Source organism: Amblyomma maculatum, chromosome 7, assembly GCF_055883805.1.
Source record: "Amblyomma maculatum isolate TAMU_Amacu chromosome 7, ASM5588380v1, whole genome shotgun sequence".
NCBI lineage: Eukaryota > Metazoa > Arthropoda > Arachnida > Ixodida > Ixodidae > Amblyomma > Amblyomma maculatum.
Window position 1 is genome coordinate 80,238,032 of NC_139350.1, and position 16,297 is coordinate 80,254,328.

The following is a 16,297-nucleotide window of genomic DNA, read 5'->3' on the forward strand; positions in this document are numbered from 1 at the left end:
ATAGGTAACAGTTGGTGGGAGAAACATGCTGTACCATTCCTGGGAAATGCCTGGGAAATGCCTAGGGTTTTTGTAATGCTGATGAGATTTTTAACAGCCGTAGAGAGTCGGTGTAAATGTGAGCTTGATCATAGACGGTATGAAATTTATAGTCTCCATCGCATCGCGGTTAGCATGCAGCCCCATTACAAGCGAGTCCGGGTGGTTCGTTACGCATTCCCCATGTGTGAATAACTCTTCATGTTTAGAGCTAGTAGTTGCCGTTCTTCCACCACAACGTGGCACACGAAAGTGCCGCGTCTCAAGGCCACACATTACCCATCAACTTATCTTCATCATCCTCCAAGGAGAGCGCTGAGCTGCTGTGGTCTGCGCCCGTCCGCCATAGCTTCAGACGCTTTCGCCTTCTGGGAAGATGGCGATGCAGGTAAACAAATCTCCCTTTCTTTACGCACTCAATTTATGTGCAGATATGGGCAACAAATAAACCTGGCTTTGATGGTCACTGAAATTCATAACTAGGTTTTTTGAAGCTTAAATAATATTTACGACATTGACTCTCTAGTAGCACCCTCTATGCTTTCACGGGGCAAGCGTACGCACTGAGGAAAGAAAAAGACAGTTGTGGCTGATTTTGTTGCCTGTAGCAGGTCAGTCCGTCAGCTGTCTGTTGTCAGTCCCTGCAGCTGCTCTCGCTTCCCTGCGACACCACTTCACCAGGTCTTGGACCAACGGCCGCAAACATTCCAGCCTGACATCGTCACGTCGTTACGCACCCGCCAGCAGAGCACCCAAAGATGACTGACGAGTATATTGCTGGCCTTCACAAGCAACTGGACGTTCTCAACCTTTGCGTCGGTCTGTCTCAGGTACCGAAAGACGACGCATATTACGTGCAAGAGGCCCAAGCGAAGGTACGGGAAGCCATCAAGATTCAGAAGAGGTGTCACGAACTCATCGCGCAGTATGAGCAGCTGAAAAAGACTGAGGCAAATCTATTATCTGATCTCCAGGTGCAGGTGCAGCTCGCAGAGTGCATGAAGAAGTTCCTAGATGACCTCCCCAATGCAGTACCCGCACAACAAGAAGCCGCTGTTGGGCAAAATGATTGTGCTCAACAAGCTAATAAATTGGGACGTGACGACCAAGCCGGCGCCACCGTCAGCGCGACCTACTTGACGGAGGAAGAATTCGCAAGCGCGCCCAAGTAAATGCAAGTTCGGTTGACGCTGATTGAGTAGAACAAACTTGTGGACGCTTTCAACCGGGCGCTCAAGACCAAGTATGCGCTGCTGAGTGTACGCACGGTGCGCCTCGGTGCGCCAACGGTGAGGCGATCACCTACAATTGAGTTAGGGCCGGTATTTGTAGTTACAGAAACCAAAAAGAGACATTGCATTGCGTGAAAATGGTGATTTTTGTATTCACAACGTGCAGCAAACCTCGAATGCCATTTCTATGCCTGTTTTCTACGCTATGCAAGGAAATAAACTTACTTTATTATTGTCGTGAAGTCGTTGCACGTGTGCCCTGACAAACACCAAACAAAATCGCTTTGTATTACAGCTCACAATACCTAAATTAAGCAAACCTTCATTTCCAGCTCATGGATAAGCTTACAACACTTCAGCCCATGCCATTGAAGCATTCTCATGCGGAACCAAGTAACTATATCTTCTTTACAAAACTCATGAGATAATTTCAAACACAAGAGCCATGCCGCAATGTGCTTTCCTGGCACCTGTACATTTCAAACTCTCATAGGTAACAGTTGGTGGGAGAAACATGCTGTACCATTCCTGGGAAATGCCTGGGAAATGCCTAGGGTTTTTGTAATGCTGATGAGATTTTTAACAGCCGTAGAGAGTCGGTGTAAATGTGAGCTCGATCATAGACGGTATGAAATTTATAGTCTCCATCGCATCGTGGTTAGCATGCAGCCCCATTACAAGCGAGTCCGGGTGGTTCGTTACGCATTCCCCATGTGTGAATAACTCTTCATGTTTAGAGCTAGTAGTTGCCGTTCTTCCACCACAACGTGGCACACGAAAGTGCCGCGTCTCAAGGCCACACATTACCCATCAACTTATCTTCATCATCCTCCAAGGAGAGCGCTGAGCTGCTGTGGTCTGCGCCCGTCCGCCATAGCTTCAGACGCTTTCGCCTTCTGGGAAGATGGCGATGCAGGTAAACAAATCTCCCTTTCTTTACGCACTCAATTTATGTGCAGATATGGGCAACAAATAAACCTGGCTTTGATGGTCACTGAAATTCATAACTAGGTTTTTTGAAGCTTAAATAATATTTACGACATTGACTCTCTAGTAGCACCCTCTATGCTTTCACGGGGCAAGCGTACGCACTGAGGAAAGAAAAAGACAGTTGTGGCTGATTTTGTTGCCTGTAGCAGGTCAGTCCGTCAGCTGTCTGTTGTCAGTCCCTGCAGCTGCTCTCGCTTCCCTGCGACACCACTTCACCAGGTCTTGGACCAACGGCCGCAAACATTCCAGCCTGACATCGTCACGTCGTTACGCACCCGCCAGCAGAGCACCCAAAGATGACTGACGAGTATATTGCTGGCCTTCACAAGCAACTGGACGTTCTCAACCTTTGCGTCGGTCTGTCTCAGGTACCGAAAGACGACGCATATTACGTGCAAGAGGCCCAAGCGAAGGTACGGGAAGCCATCAAGATTCAGAAGAGGTGTCACGAACTCATCGCGCAGTATGAGCAGCTGAAAAAGACTGAGGCAAATCTATTATCTGATCTCCAGGTGCAGGTGCAGCTCGCAGAGTGCATGAAGAAGTTCCTAGATGACCTCCCCAATGCAGTACCCGCACAACAAGAAGCCGCTGTTGGGCAAAATGATTGTGCTCAACAAGCTAATAAATTGGGACGTGACGACCAAGCCGGCGCCACCGTCAGCGCGACCTACTTGACGGAGGAAGAATTCGCAAGCGCGCCCAAGTAAATGCAAGTTCGGTTGACGCTGATTGAGTAGAACAAACTTGTGGACGCTTTCAACCGGGCGCTCAAGACCAAGTATGCGCTGCTGAGTGTACGCACGGTGCGCCTCGGTGCGCCAACGGTGAGGCGATCACCTACAATTGAGTTAGGGCCGGTATTTGTAGTTACAGAAACCAAAAAGAGACATTGCATTGCGTGAAAATGGTGATTTTTGTATTCACAACGTGCAGCAAACCTCGAATGCCATTTCTATGCCTGTTTTCTACGCTATGCAAGGAAATAAACTTACTTTATTATTGTCGTGAAGTCGTTGCACGTGTGCCCTGACAAACACCAAACAAAATCGCTTTGTATTACAGCTCACAATACCTAAATTAAGCAAACCTTCATTTCCAGCTCATGGATAAGCTTACAACACTTCAGCCCATGCCATTGAAGCATTCTCATGCGGAACCAAGTAACTATATCTTCTTTACAAAACTCATGAGATAATTTCAAACACAAGAGCCATGCCGCAATGTGCTTTCCTGGCACCTGTACATTTCAAACTCTCATAGGTAACAGTTGGTGGGAGAAACATGCTGTACCATTCACAGAAAAAACACAAAACCTTAACTTTCAGATACATCATACATGGTAGGAGGTGTAGTTTTGCTATTCACAACAATGCAAACAGTTTTTCTGCAGAATGATTTTGTTTGCTGACTACAGTATTAATAAAAGAAAGATTTAAAAGAAAGAAATAAAGCAACCAAACCAAGGCAGCTGTCCATTCATTTCACCTATTTTAGCTATGCTTAGTGTGTGTACTTAATCATGCATCCCTGGTTTGCAGAGGGGCACTACAGTGTGCTTGCTGGTATATGAGTTTGTGTGGTCCTCGTTCGTGTTGTGGGGTGTAAGTGAGCAGTAGGTGTGCTCGAGGCATCGTTCAGTGTGAAGTGCTCAGATAGCTGCGTATATAGAAAGGGAAAAAATCGACAAGTAGGACCCATCACGCAACTCCTTTCCCAGTAATGGAAAGAGACAAAGCTATACATTGCCGCGAAACCTTCAAAACAGTATTTGTTGTTTTTTAACAGCCGTCGGCATACAGGCTTATCACTATGGTTCTGGACCGCGTATCAGTTCCGTAATCTTTGTTTGTTAATGCTCGATGTCGCGAGTCACACCTTTATCAGTTTTGTTGCAGCGCAAGATGCACCGAGATCTGTCTCGAAGGTTCCGGCCACTCGGGTGTCTTTCCACAATGTTCCAGCCCGTGCTGGTAGCTGTTTGCGACGTTATCTAGATTGTTCTGTGCAGCCTTTAAATTGAGCGTTGACGAGTGTGACGGGCATTCTTTGTTCGACGATCGAAGAGCACGTTTGTTTCTATCGCCACCGCCGAGTTGCTTAGTTCTTTTGCGGGCGCAAGTCAACCCAAATAAAGTTTCTTTAGTGTAATCATCGACCCTTCATTTGTGCCGTCGACCTCGTCACCCCTACGTGACAATATTCAGTACCTACAGTCATGATGATTCCGGGAAAACAACTTTTAAGACGACTGCTCAAAGCATAATTAAGAAAGTACTAGACTTCAGCCTCAATTCAATGTACTGTGCTTGCCGAAAGTAACCAGCCTGCATGGTATGCTCCTCGTTTGTATAGGAGAGCCTTTCCAGTTTCCCTAAAGATGAAAAGGTCATGAAAGGCAGTTAAGGTTTTACTTTACCTTTGAAGATTTAGAACTAGGAGGTGGAAGAAGAACTGAGAGCTGGCATAAGCTCTCCCCAATCTAACTGATAGACAAAACTAGGGGCCAGTTCGCAGAATAAATTTAAAAAATACTACAAGTTTGAATATAGGCTATTTTGAATCACATGTGTTTCTCCAAACGTTTGAGGCGCACCTGCTTTGAAGGTACAGAATGGATAAGAAAATTGGTGCTTAAAAGGTGTATGAATGTTTCTGTTATGCATAAAATGGAAACACATGAAACATTTTCCCAATAATGGCATGTCTGAACAGGGTAGATGTCTACAAAACTCAAAGTAAAATTGCCCGATCACCATATACGTTTCTCCATAAATTGTCTTAAAATTTCAGGAAAGTCTCTTCAAGGAGATGGAAAAAAGAGTTCAAGAGAACACATTGTGTTATTCTATTTTCAAGAATGTTATCAAAAGTTAACCATGTGGCTTCTCAAGCATCATTACAAGTGTTTGATGAAGGGGCATAAGTAGCGAACACAATGCCCTTTGGAAATATTTTACTCTTATGTCAAGACTGAGACCTGCACTGTGAGGACATATGTATATAATTACATTATTATGAGCTATTCACGGATTTTTACATCAGCAGTATGCAGCAGTAGAAGCCATTTGTGGGAGAAGGTAGTAGCTTAAAGTTACACCAATATGAATACATAAGCACAACTGTTTTGAAATTTCTTGCCTTCAGACTTCAACTATGGCAAGTTTCTTCATTTAGGATGACTACGCGCATTCTAGAGAAAAAAAAGAAGGTTGTGTAGGGTGTCATTTTAACGCGAGTATTTTTAAATCACTCCAACATTAGCTTGTGTGATGTTTCACACATCTACATTCTGTTTAAGCTCTGTTCACATTTTTTAAGCAAGAGAACCTGCTTTCCTTATCTAGTAGTACTTCTAACTGGCAAAACTGAACAGTAAACTGATGGTGTGGAAATGCCTGGGCTAGCAAACCTATGAAGAAACAAGTAAATTTAACTCATAGGGGCAAAAAGATCCCAACGTGTATTTTATGAATAAACGCCTATTACAAAACAAAATAAAGCAAGTATGTCAACAGCAAACGGACAAAGCAAGTAACTGGGGACGCGAAGGCCGTGGCTGATGCACTGCGAAAAAAAAAAATACTGATAACTGTCATTTCCAACTGAATTCTTAAGGGCGGTGCCACGAGCGCCTATTCACACTCACGGAGAGTGATGCCGCCACAGCCTGCGTACGTCTCAGATCAGCAGGCTCACAATAATATGATCAGGTATGCTTTTCCTTTATGGCAAAGGCCACAGGGTTAGCGTATAGGCAATGTTTTGAGGAGCGGGGAGCCTATTTGCTCACAATGCGAGAAAAAACAAGCTTCAGCTGATAACGTTGCTGGAAACAATACAATGCAACATGTTGCTTCATATTCATTTTTATCTCCGCCTAGAATCTAGATCCTTAAATTTTAAGAAAAATTAGGAATGGTGTTTTTTCCTTTAATTCTTGAATATGACTAATATGCTTGAATGCGCAAAATTTGGGACAGTGTTTATTGTGTTGCATCCCGTAAATGAAAAAAAAAATTGTAAAGTGGTTGTCCATTCTGCAATTTTTTTTGTAGGTTTGCCTTATAGAAGCAGTGAAAAAATATTTAAAATAGCCTCCTTTCAGATTTGTGGCACCTGTGAATTTTTTTTCTAAGTTGTGACTTTCTCACATGATCTGAAATATGCTTGGCATTCTGTACGCTTTCTTCTTTTTGCTCTGAGCACATATTACATTTATTAGGGCCTGCATATCTAAATCCTTGGTGATATCAAGGTTGCAAAAAAAGTGCATGCAGAGAAAAGCTGCTTATGTCACGATGTCGGTCAAACCTTTTTTCTTCCGAAACACTAGCCATAGCACAAATCTAATCTCACTGCTGGTGTATTGAGAAGTTAGTGTATAATTTGTAAGGCAACCAATGAACTCTGCACAAATTAAGGCCCTGATAGTTTTATTAGCTGGAAGCATAGCGGACATGACATAAAGAAAGGTGAAGCGACTTTTATATTTCTGGTTTGAAAATGTTTACTATTGCATCCTCTCAACGCTTCCATGTAAAGCCACGACACAAAGTACCAAAGAATGCAACTGCTCACTGAAGGCTCATTTCTGCCTGTGCGTTGTGAACAACACTAAGATACGTATAATTCTCAAAAATACAAAAAACTATGTAGCAATGAAAGCAATCATTCTTGACATGCACCTTTTGCTACGTGCGGTCACTGAAATAATTTTTTATATTCGTCATTCTGCTACAGTAGTACTAAATGAGTTTGTGCCTTGGCGTCGGGCACGTTTTACATATTTTTTGTTGAGGCACACAAGCCCTAAAACTGAATACACTGGCCACTGTGAAATATGCGCCACCGCAACCACCTGTTTCTCGCGCGCTGGTTGTACTCATCGTATTAATGCAGCCACTATTAGAAAAATAGGCGTTTTTAACAGACTCTTTAAGAAAACACTTATCTCAAATGAAAAATTGAAAACTCGTTCCGGGCACTGATCACATCCAATCACGAAGCTTGTCGTGCATCCAATACACACCAGCTACAACTATATCTAGAAATATACACCATAACCTTATACTTATACCATACATCGGCTTCGCGGTAGCCGAACCTACATATGAAAAGCGGCGGCGTTTTAAGAGTCGACTTGAACGGCGCAGCAGGAAGAGGCGAAGAAGAAACACGCACGGACAAGCACCAAATCTTTCTGCCGCGCGTTTCATGTCAAGTATGTCTCACCAACTCGCCCAAACGTTCACGCATCTTGTTCCAAAGAGTGATTGGCTCGCCCTCACAATAAACCAGGCTGCGTCGAGTTCGGAGCTTGTATTATGAAGAAATTTAGAGAGCACTCTAAAGCAGTATTAGCAACGCGTACCTCATTCAATAGCAAAATTATATAAAAATAACTTCTTGCAGCGTACTCACATTTGCAAACAATCACGCCAGTCCATTTCCTTCTTCCTTGTTGATGCCGGTGTTGCAACAGCGTGGTGCAAGCGGTGTACGACACTGAACGTATCTCCCACTACATCACGTACTTCAGATCGTCTATCAAAGTGCACATGTCACATACCAACTCTGTGGCCCATTCAAAGAAATACAGAAAAAAAAAAGCTGCACAGCGTAAGAAAATAGCGTTCACAATAACACCGCACGACTGTAACACGACAACAAAAGCAGCATAGCGCCGCGCCGCCTTGCCGTCGCAACTTTTCGCCGCTACCCGCTATATTCTAGAACACTATAACCCACTGGCGACTTCGGATCGGATCAGATTGACCTATCGGTGGCTTTTCTGGCTTTTTTTTTACTCCCGCTTCCTAGAGGGAATTTCGGTTTCGGAAAGATGTTTGGGCGATAATTTTTTCCTTTGAAAGGCAGCGTACACTCTGCGTCCAGGGCCATAATTATGCACAAAGGTGGCGGGCTGAGGGGAAGTGGGAAGTGTGGAACATTTGCCTTTGATATGTGGCTTGAACACATCCTATGACATGGTGTTGTCTCCTTCGATCGTGCATTTTTTGAGTTTTCATTGTGACGAACAGGATTGCAGTTTCTTTTTTTTGTAACATGCGGGTATTGCATATTATTATGCAGCTTGAATAATGTCTTTTAGATGGTATATTCATATTGCCATTTCTGTATTTAATTATTTCTCTCTGTGGTGTCATATATAGGTAACTTAGGTAGTGTCTCCTCACATAGTATTTCAAGTCCAGATGTTAAGGTCGAGAAGGAAATAAATATAATAATAATTATGAATTTCTTGAATGCTATGCTTTTCTACACGTTCTTGCCTAATTCTAGGCTACATATTCACTTTTAGATATTTTTTATTTTCTACTGATGACCTACGTAACTCCATATAGTGTGATAGTTTCACATCAAGTCGAAAGTTTGGCAGTTGAACAGCCTGTCTAGATCAAATTGAACTTGACATCTGATTTTCTTCTTATGCGGAGGTCATGTAAATGCACATCCATGTCAAATGACCAATTTAGTGCTTAGTTTCGAGTTCAATCATATCAGACCACATGCCTGTCCTGTAACAATGCAAATGCATGTAGCATTTATTAAACTGTTTTAAAAATATGTTGTTCCTCATTATTTATTTGTACGTCCTCCAAAAGTATCAAGCAGTAATAGTAATGCACATGTAGTGATCGTTGATAATAATTTCTCTCTATATTGAACTGCTCAGGTCATCTGTGTTTCAAGTGTAAACACACCGTGTTCTCTCAATGAGTGGTAGCAATGACCGAGAAAATACACACCATACTTCCGTAGACTTTTCGCATTCTTTGCTGACACATTAGCAGTTCACAAAAGATACCTTTGATTTTCAAAACAAGAAAAATAATGTGAAATGGCAATTGAAAATCTCGTTTAAGGCTGTTGCTAAAACACAGAAGGTGTTGAATGTCTGTTGAGTTCCTTTGTACTTAATAAGAAAACATTAAGACCAAGCAAGAAATTTAAAACCCAGTTTTTTAAAGGGGCCCAAAAACACCTCTCGAGCATTGCTCGCAAACTATCTCAGTCGCTAGGTTAGGCTGCGATACACATCTGATCGTCATAAAACATGTCTACGCGCAGCACAGGTCCCGAAATCCTATTCGAAAGTTGTCGCTCTCTTTCCTTCGACTTTTTTGGTCCCCCTTCTCCTCTGTGCAACGCGTCTACGTACATGCGTTTTCGAATGACTATTGGTCTGCCTGCTTCTTTGCAACGTCACGCATCCTTAAAACTACTACTTATGCCAAAATAATTGTAATACGCTAAACTTTTAGTTATCAGCAAAGAAAATTAGAATGTTGTGTAGAGAAAAAAAGTTTTTGACAGCTTTTTTCCTTGCACTTCCGGTCTCGCGAGGGCACCGCGGTAACCATGCACGGCGCGGTCGCGCGCGGCGACCACGTTTCAGTTGCCTGCGGGGCGCTTTCCGCCTGTTTATGTTCTCGTTTCTTGTGTCTCCCACGCGAAATGGACTTCAAAATCGGCTTACCGGTCTCCAGCATTAGGTCGGTGCCTTGACCGCCGTGCCCCAGTGCACTGCGCCGTTCGTAGTACAGCAAAATTTCGGAGGCAACCGCCTGAATATAGCGCTCAGATAAACGACGGTTTCACAGGTGCAATGAGTTAGTGTTGTGATGTGTCAATACTATGACGGCTTTTAAAATCTTACCGTCTGAAATGTTGACTTGATTGCACCAAAATCGTTTTGTCACGTAGTACGTTTGTAGCGTATGAACTTTTCCCTTATAGTAAATTAGCTAAGACAACTGTACCTACCTGGCTTGGCTGTGCGCGAACCCGTGGTATCATGTGCCGGCGTTGGCAGCTCTCAGCCCCTCATACTGGCGCAGATTGCGGGTTCGCATTGTACGCAGCAGCAGCGAATTAAGCACCCTAACCTAACTTACTACGAGGAAAAATAAGAGTTACCGCAATATCAAAGCTCCGTGTGTATTTTCACCACAAACGAAAGAACGGTTGAGCCGGAGAGATACAAGGCGCCGCGGTAAACACGTATTAGGATTCGCATGCTGTATCTGCCCCTCGAGGTTTCACATGCCGTGCAGTGATGAGGAGGCACCGAAGAAACAAAGCAAACAATTTTATTTCGAGAGAAGGCCTACAGCATTTCTCTAGATAAGTCCTAGAGGGTATTCCATTACGGCCTGAGGCAGTAAACAATTGACATTATTAAAAAAAAATTCTCTCCACGGCGAAGCGCTGTGCTTTCTTAGTAGCTCAGCAGTATAAATTACCTCTAAAAACACAGTATTATTTCGCGCACATAATAATAGTCAGCGCAATTGTACTGTTGTCTTGTAAACTGTGTAGCTTAACGGATGGGGAATAGCGAGCCCGGAAAAAGAGAGATGTGACATGGTCACCTTTGAAGTCGGCTCATTTTAATTACTTTCATTTACTTCCAGCTTGGCCCCAAGAAGCTGAACAACTCTGATCGGCATAATTATTCGAAATCTAGCTTTACACACACCTTGAACCCACAGTTGCTCTGGCTTTCCTACATTTTGTTTCAAGCGGCAGCTTTGATGCAATACTTGAAGTGCCTGCGAGCTGTCGCACACCATGTGGAGTTGCCGCGATAAGCAAACAGCAACATGTTTTGTGTGCACTTTCGCTTGGCCGCAGCCAGAAGGGAAACACAGAGACATGGGTACAATAAGACTGCACTCACTCCGATAGAAAATGTCATATGAAACTGCGCTCCAGCTATTGCTATTCGCAGCAAACATATTGAAACAATTGTTTTGGCTCCAGCGGCTGATGCTTTGCGGCACTGATGCCAGTGTGTTGAGCATTTCGGTTAAGTATACTGACAACTGTACTATGCAATTGAATAGCATGATGAAGCACACATATGTGCCTGTGTGCAGCAATTAGTTCTTCTTTTGATGGTATTTAATAGGAATCAGTCATAAGGTGGCGCTCTGAAGTTATGCTTGTAGCTGTCTCTCTGTATGAAGAGCCCTGAGACCGTTTCTCCGCATCCTGGAGCAGCCTCTGGACGTACGCTGCATGAAATAGTCAGCGTGATTACAACAGTTCACTTAGTTTTTTGTGTAATATTATAAGTAGAACAAAGTTTTAATTTACAAAAGGTATGCTCCATTTTCACTGGAGCGGCACTGAAGTGTCCTTGTCTTGATTTTGCCATTTTCACTTTCCAGCGGTCCTCTCCTTTTTTTCTGTGCCTGGAGCTTAGAGGAATTTTCATTGAAATGAATAACAGCCAGATTTGACCTGAAAGGAAGGTAAATATGAACGAATTTCTCATACTTTGGAAAAAAATGTGTTTCTTGTTGCCTACTAGCAAAATTATGTCAAGTAGAGGCTAATCTAAGGAACCATTATGCATTATATTCACATCACTGCAGCAAAGATTGCTTCTGTTTTAGCTTTTATATCCATCGTCTTTATATCAAATTAAGAATTTGATGCAATGATCTTCAAGTAGCAAAATGAATGTATGACATGGGCTATACAACATAATATCGTGGATCACCCGTATTCTCCCTGCTGTTGTATTCTAGCGATCATCATTAGTCCAAGTAATCAAGTGAACCTTGAGCATTCTTTCAGTTTCAATACATTAGGTTCGGGACATTCGAAATAGTTGTAGAGGGGTTGGATACTTGCGCTAATAACTTCCAGTTCTTTAAAAACTACCTTTGTCTTGGGACTGCACTAAGATCAGGAGCACAAAAGTGAGACGAGATGTTTTTCCAGCCAGCCCTCCATGCTTGCCCTCAACTTTGTGTCATTTCAGTGTCTCAGCTCATGTCATTTCTGTCTGTATGTATTCCTGGTGCGCTGTTCTTTATGTCATCCCATCTGCCTATTCTAATATAACACCAATGACTTTCAATGAGGACACTTGCGTGGCCTGTGCAGTACGTCTATAGCCTCCTGTCTCACTTTTCCATGGAAGGGGATTACAGAATGGCTAGTGCTACCATCCTACCAAATATGTTTTCACCATATTATATGAAGCATCCGTGAATGTCAGAAGTGTGCACTGCAGTCTCCTCCAAATGTACGATAACTACCTTTGACATGGCAGTGTTCCAAGTTTTGAAGAGAAAGACCCAAGATACGTTTAGCTAATTTTACAGCAGTGTATTTACTATCAGGATGGAAGGATTGTGGCAGCTCGCTCATAAGGTGCATTGGTTGCCTACTTTATGCAGATGTTGGGATTGAGTTATGTGGTGGGCACTTTTTTTTGGTAGATGTCAGAGACGACTTCTGTGAATCGCAATTGTAGGGTCTCTTTTTACCTGGCCTGATAACATGAGGGTTCTAGATCAAGCACTGCACTAAGGAGACTGAAGTCAACTCACCCAACTTCCATAAAAAGAAGGTGCCACACGCCTCTAGTAACACAGCAGCTTCTCCCTCTTGACATTAAAAAAAAAACACAAACTTTTTCTCTTTTTCTTAAACCTCATCACTACACCATGAAAAAGACTGCTTTAAGGTGCTTGAAATTGGTCACAGCGATTTTTCAGCCCACCAGGGCTATTCCATAGCACGAACTAAAAGCGATCTGCTTAGTTGCAAGTTCCAATGGGCTGCTTAGCAAGTTGAAGAATCAAAAGGAGCAAAAGGAAATGGAGCAAATGAAGCACAATTTTTCATATATGAACTTCTGTTTTTCTTTTTCACACTGTGTTCTTTTTCCTTTGGCCTATGTTCCTTTTATAATGACAGTATTATGTGCATACATTAAAACCTTCATGCAAGGATTTATTGTTTGCACATGCTATGCAGAAAAGTTGGACTACAAAGTCACACTGGAGTGAAAATTAATGTCTTAGTCTTCTCTTTCATTCCACTTACCTTAGTTGCATCCCACCATCCGAGTATGCAGTTGAATTGGGAGCAAACCTGATGACAAAGCTGTGAAAAGATTCATAAGAAGATGTTTGGGCTTTAGGAGACAATTGTCGAGTGTCAATCAAAAACCGGGAGTTCTTCAGAATGGAGTTCAGCTTGTTGAATGCACATGAATCTGTTAAAATATATACATAAAAATGCCTATAAATATTTGGCTGATGAGTTGCGGTGTTGCTGTGTATTCTTGTCAATCGTTGATGCTGAACATGCGTACAGCTGCTGCATTGCAGCTGAAAACAGTTTTAGCATCATATTCATAAAAAGACCCCAGGTCTTTATTACTGTGAAGAGGGGAAGCCTTAAAGCGGGAAAGAAGAAATTGGGCATGGGCAAAAACCATATGTATGCGATAAGGGACAGGGCGAGCAACGTCATCACGAATATGGATAAGATAGTCAAAGTATCCGAGAAGTTCTATACAGATCCCTACAGTAGCCAAAATAGTCAGGACAGTAACGAGATTGGCGGTAGGGAAAACAGTCTACGTTCCACCAGTGATGAAGGAGGAGGTCAAGAAAGCATTAGAAACTATGGAAAGGGGGAAATCAGCTGGAGAGGATCAGATAACTACAGATTTGCTGAAGGACGGGGGGGGGGGGGGGATATCGTGCTAGAAAAACTGGCCACCCTGTATACGCAGTGCCTGGTGTCATCGGCAGTACCAGAACCATGGAAGAATGCAAACATTATTCTCAATTCTTAAGTAAGGGGACTATAAGGACCTTAAAAATTACAGACTGATCAGCTTACTGTCTGTTATGTATAAGGTATTAACTAAGGTAATCGCTAATAAAATCAGGACAACCTTAGACTGAATTCAAGCAAAGGATCAAGCAGGTTTTCGGAAACGGTACTCTACTATCGATCATATTCATACCATCAATCAGGTGACAGATAAAAGCACGGAATAAAACCAGGCCTTGTACATGGCATTCATTAATTACGAAAAAGCATTTGACTCAGTTGAAACCTCGGCGGTGATACAGGCATTGCGATATCAGGGCGTAGACGAGCCGTACGTGAAAGTGCTGGAAGATATATATAGTGGCTGCACAGCAACCATTGTTCTGCATAAAGAAAGTAACAAAATTCCCATAAAAAAGGTGTTGGGCAAGGAGACACAATCTCCCCAGTACTATTCACAGCTTGCTTAGAGGAAGTATTCAGAGACTTGGAATGGAAGCAGTTGGGGATAAGGGTAGCTGGAGAATACCTCAGTAATCTGCGATGTGCTGATGGCATTGCCTTGCTAAGCAACTCGGGGAATGAACTACAAATAATGCTTCATTACCTAGACAGGAAAAGTAGAACGGTAGGCTTGAAAATTAATATGCAGAAGACTATGGTAATGTTCAATAGCCTCAGGACGGAAAAGCTGTTTACATTAGGTAGCGAAGTACTGGAAGTAGTAGGCGACTATGTCTACTTAGGAGAGGTAGTAACTGCAGATCCGGACCATGAAAAGGAAATAACGAGAAGAATAAGATTGGGATGGCGCGCATTTGGCAAGCACTCGCAGATTATGACTAGCAGCTTACCGGTATCGCCTAAGAGGAAAGTATACAACAGTTGCACCTTACCTGTACTCACCTACGGGGCTGAAACGTGGAGGCTAACCAAGAGAGTTCTATTTAAGTATAGGACAACCCAGAGGGCTATGGAACGAAAAATGGTAGGGGTAACATTAAGAGATAGGAAGCGTGCCGAGTGGGTCAGAGAAACAACTCAAGCTACTGACATTCTAGTGGAAATTAAGAAGAAGAAATGGGCATGGGCAGGACATGTAGTGCGAAGAGAGGATAACCGATGGTCGTTTAGTGTAACAAACTGGATTCGGAGAGAAGGAAAGCATAGCAGGGGGCGGCAGAAAGTTAGGTGGGCGGATTAGATTAAGAAGCTCGCAAGGGTCAAGTGGATGCAGCCAGCACAGAACCGGGTTAAGTGGATAAATATAGGAGAGGCCTTCGCCCTGCAGTGGATATAGTCAGGCTGATGGTGATGATGATGATTACTGTGAAAAGAAATCTAAGAGATGTTGTCGAGCAGGCATGCTGCATTTTGTCTTCTTTAAAATTGTCAGTTAAGGACAGTATGGAAACTCATTTTGTATTTGTGTTCTATACTGGCATGTATAACCAAGCTGCCTCAGTATTAAAATATCTTGCAGTCTGAGCACTCACATTTACATTATTTTGTTTCTTCACTTCATTGTGGGTTTCTTTCTCGGCTGTGTCATATGTGAACTTACTGTTATGTGAGGATGTGTAGAAAGTTTTTCCATGAAGTTCTATTTGCATTACCTATTCATTAAATTTATCATTGGTTGACAAATGCCAAAATGTGAGCTGTGCACCTTCCAAACAACATCAAAGTGAAAGCTTTACAAAAAAAATCTATACAAAACAGATTACCTCTACTCATCCATTGCCTGTTTGCAAGGATCTCATTCAGGCATTTGCTGTATGGTCTATCATGGCCAGCATGCTCATCACATATGTGATTCAACAGGTTGCACCACATGCTGATGATCAGGTCATTATCACCCTGGCCCAGGGCAGCAACATAGTAAACATGACTTGTGATTGTCTGGATCCATGGTTCAATTGCTTCACAGCCCTTCGACCTGCTCACAGCCTTCAACTTCTTAAATGCAGTATAGAATAATATTATTACCATGTGTTTGCCCTAATTAATAAAGCAAGCAACTGTACGCATCTTTAGTAATATGTCAGGCATCAAAGTAGTGCTGTATGGGCGATTTGCTGCCCTTGCAATATGTCCGTATAGCTGGGTGGTGGTCTGTATATAGATGAAATTAAAAACTAATTTCCTAATAATATATGTCAGCAAATGTACCTTTTGCCCAATGATTTGCAACGATGAAACATTTTGTAATGAAATTGTTTGTATTATATAATGTATAATTTGATTCTTTTTATGTATAGACATGCAAACAGCACTTGCCAAGGGCACTCTTGGTGAGGCTGAAAATACTTTTTTCCTAATAATATGCAGAAATTGTCGCCTTTTGTTAAAGACTGCACTGAGACTCGTTAAGTTGAGGCCCGGCCCCGTGCTCGCGCTATTGGGCACTGCAGTTGACTTCA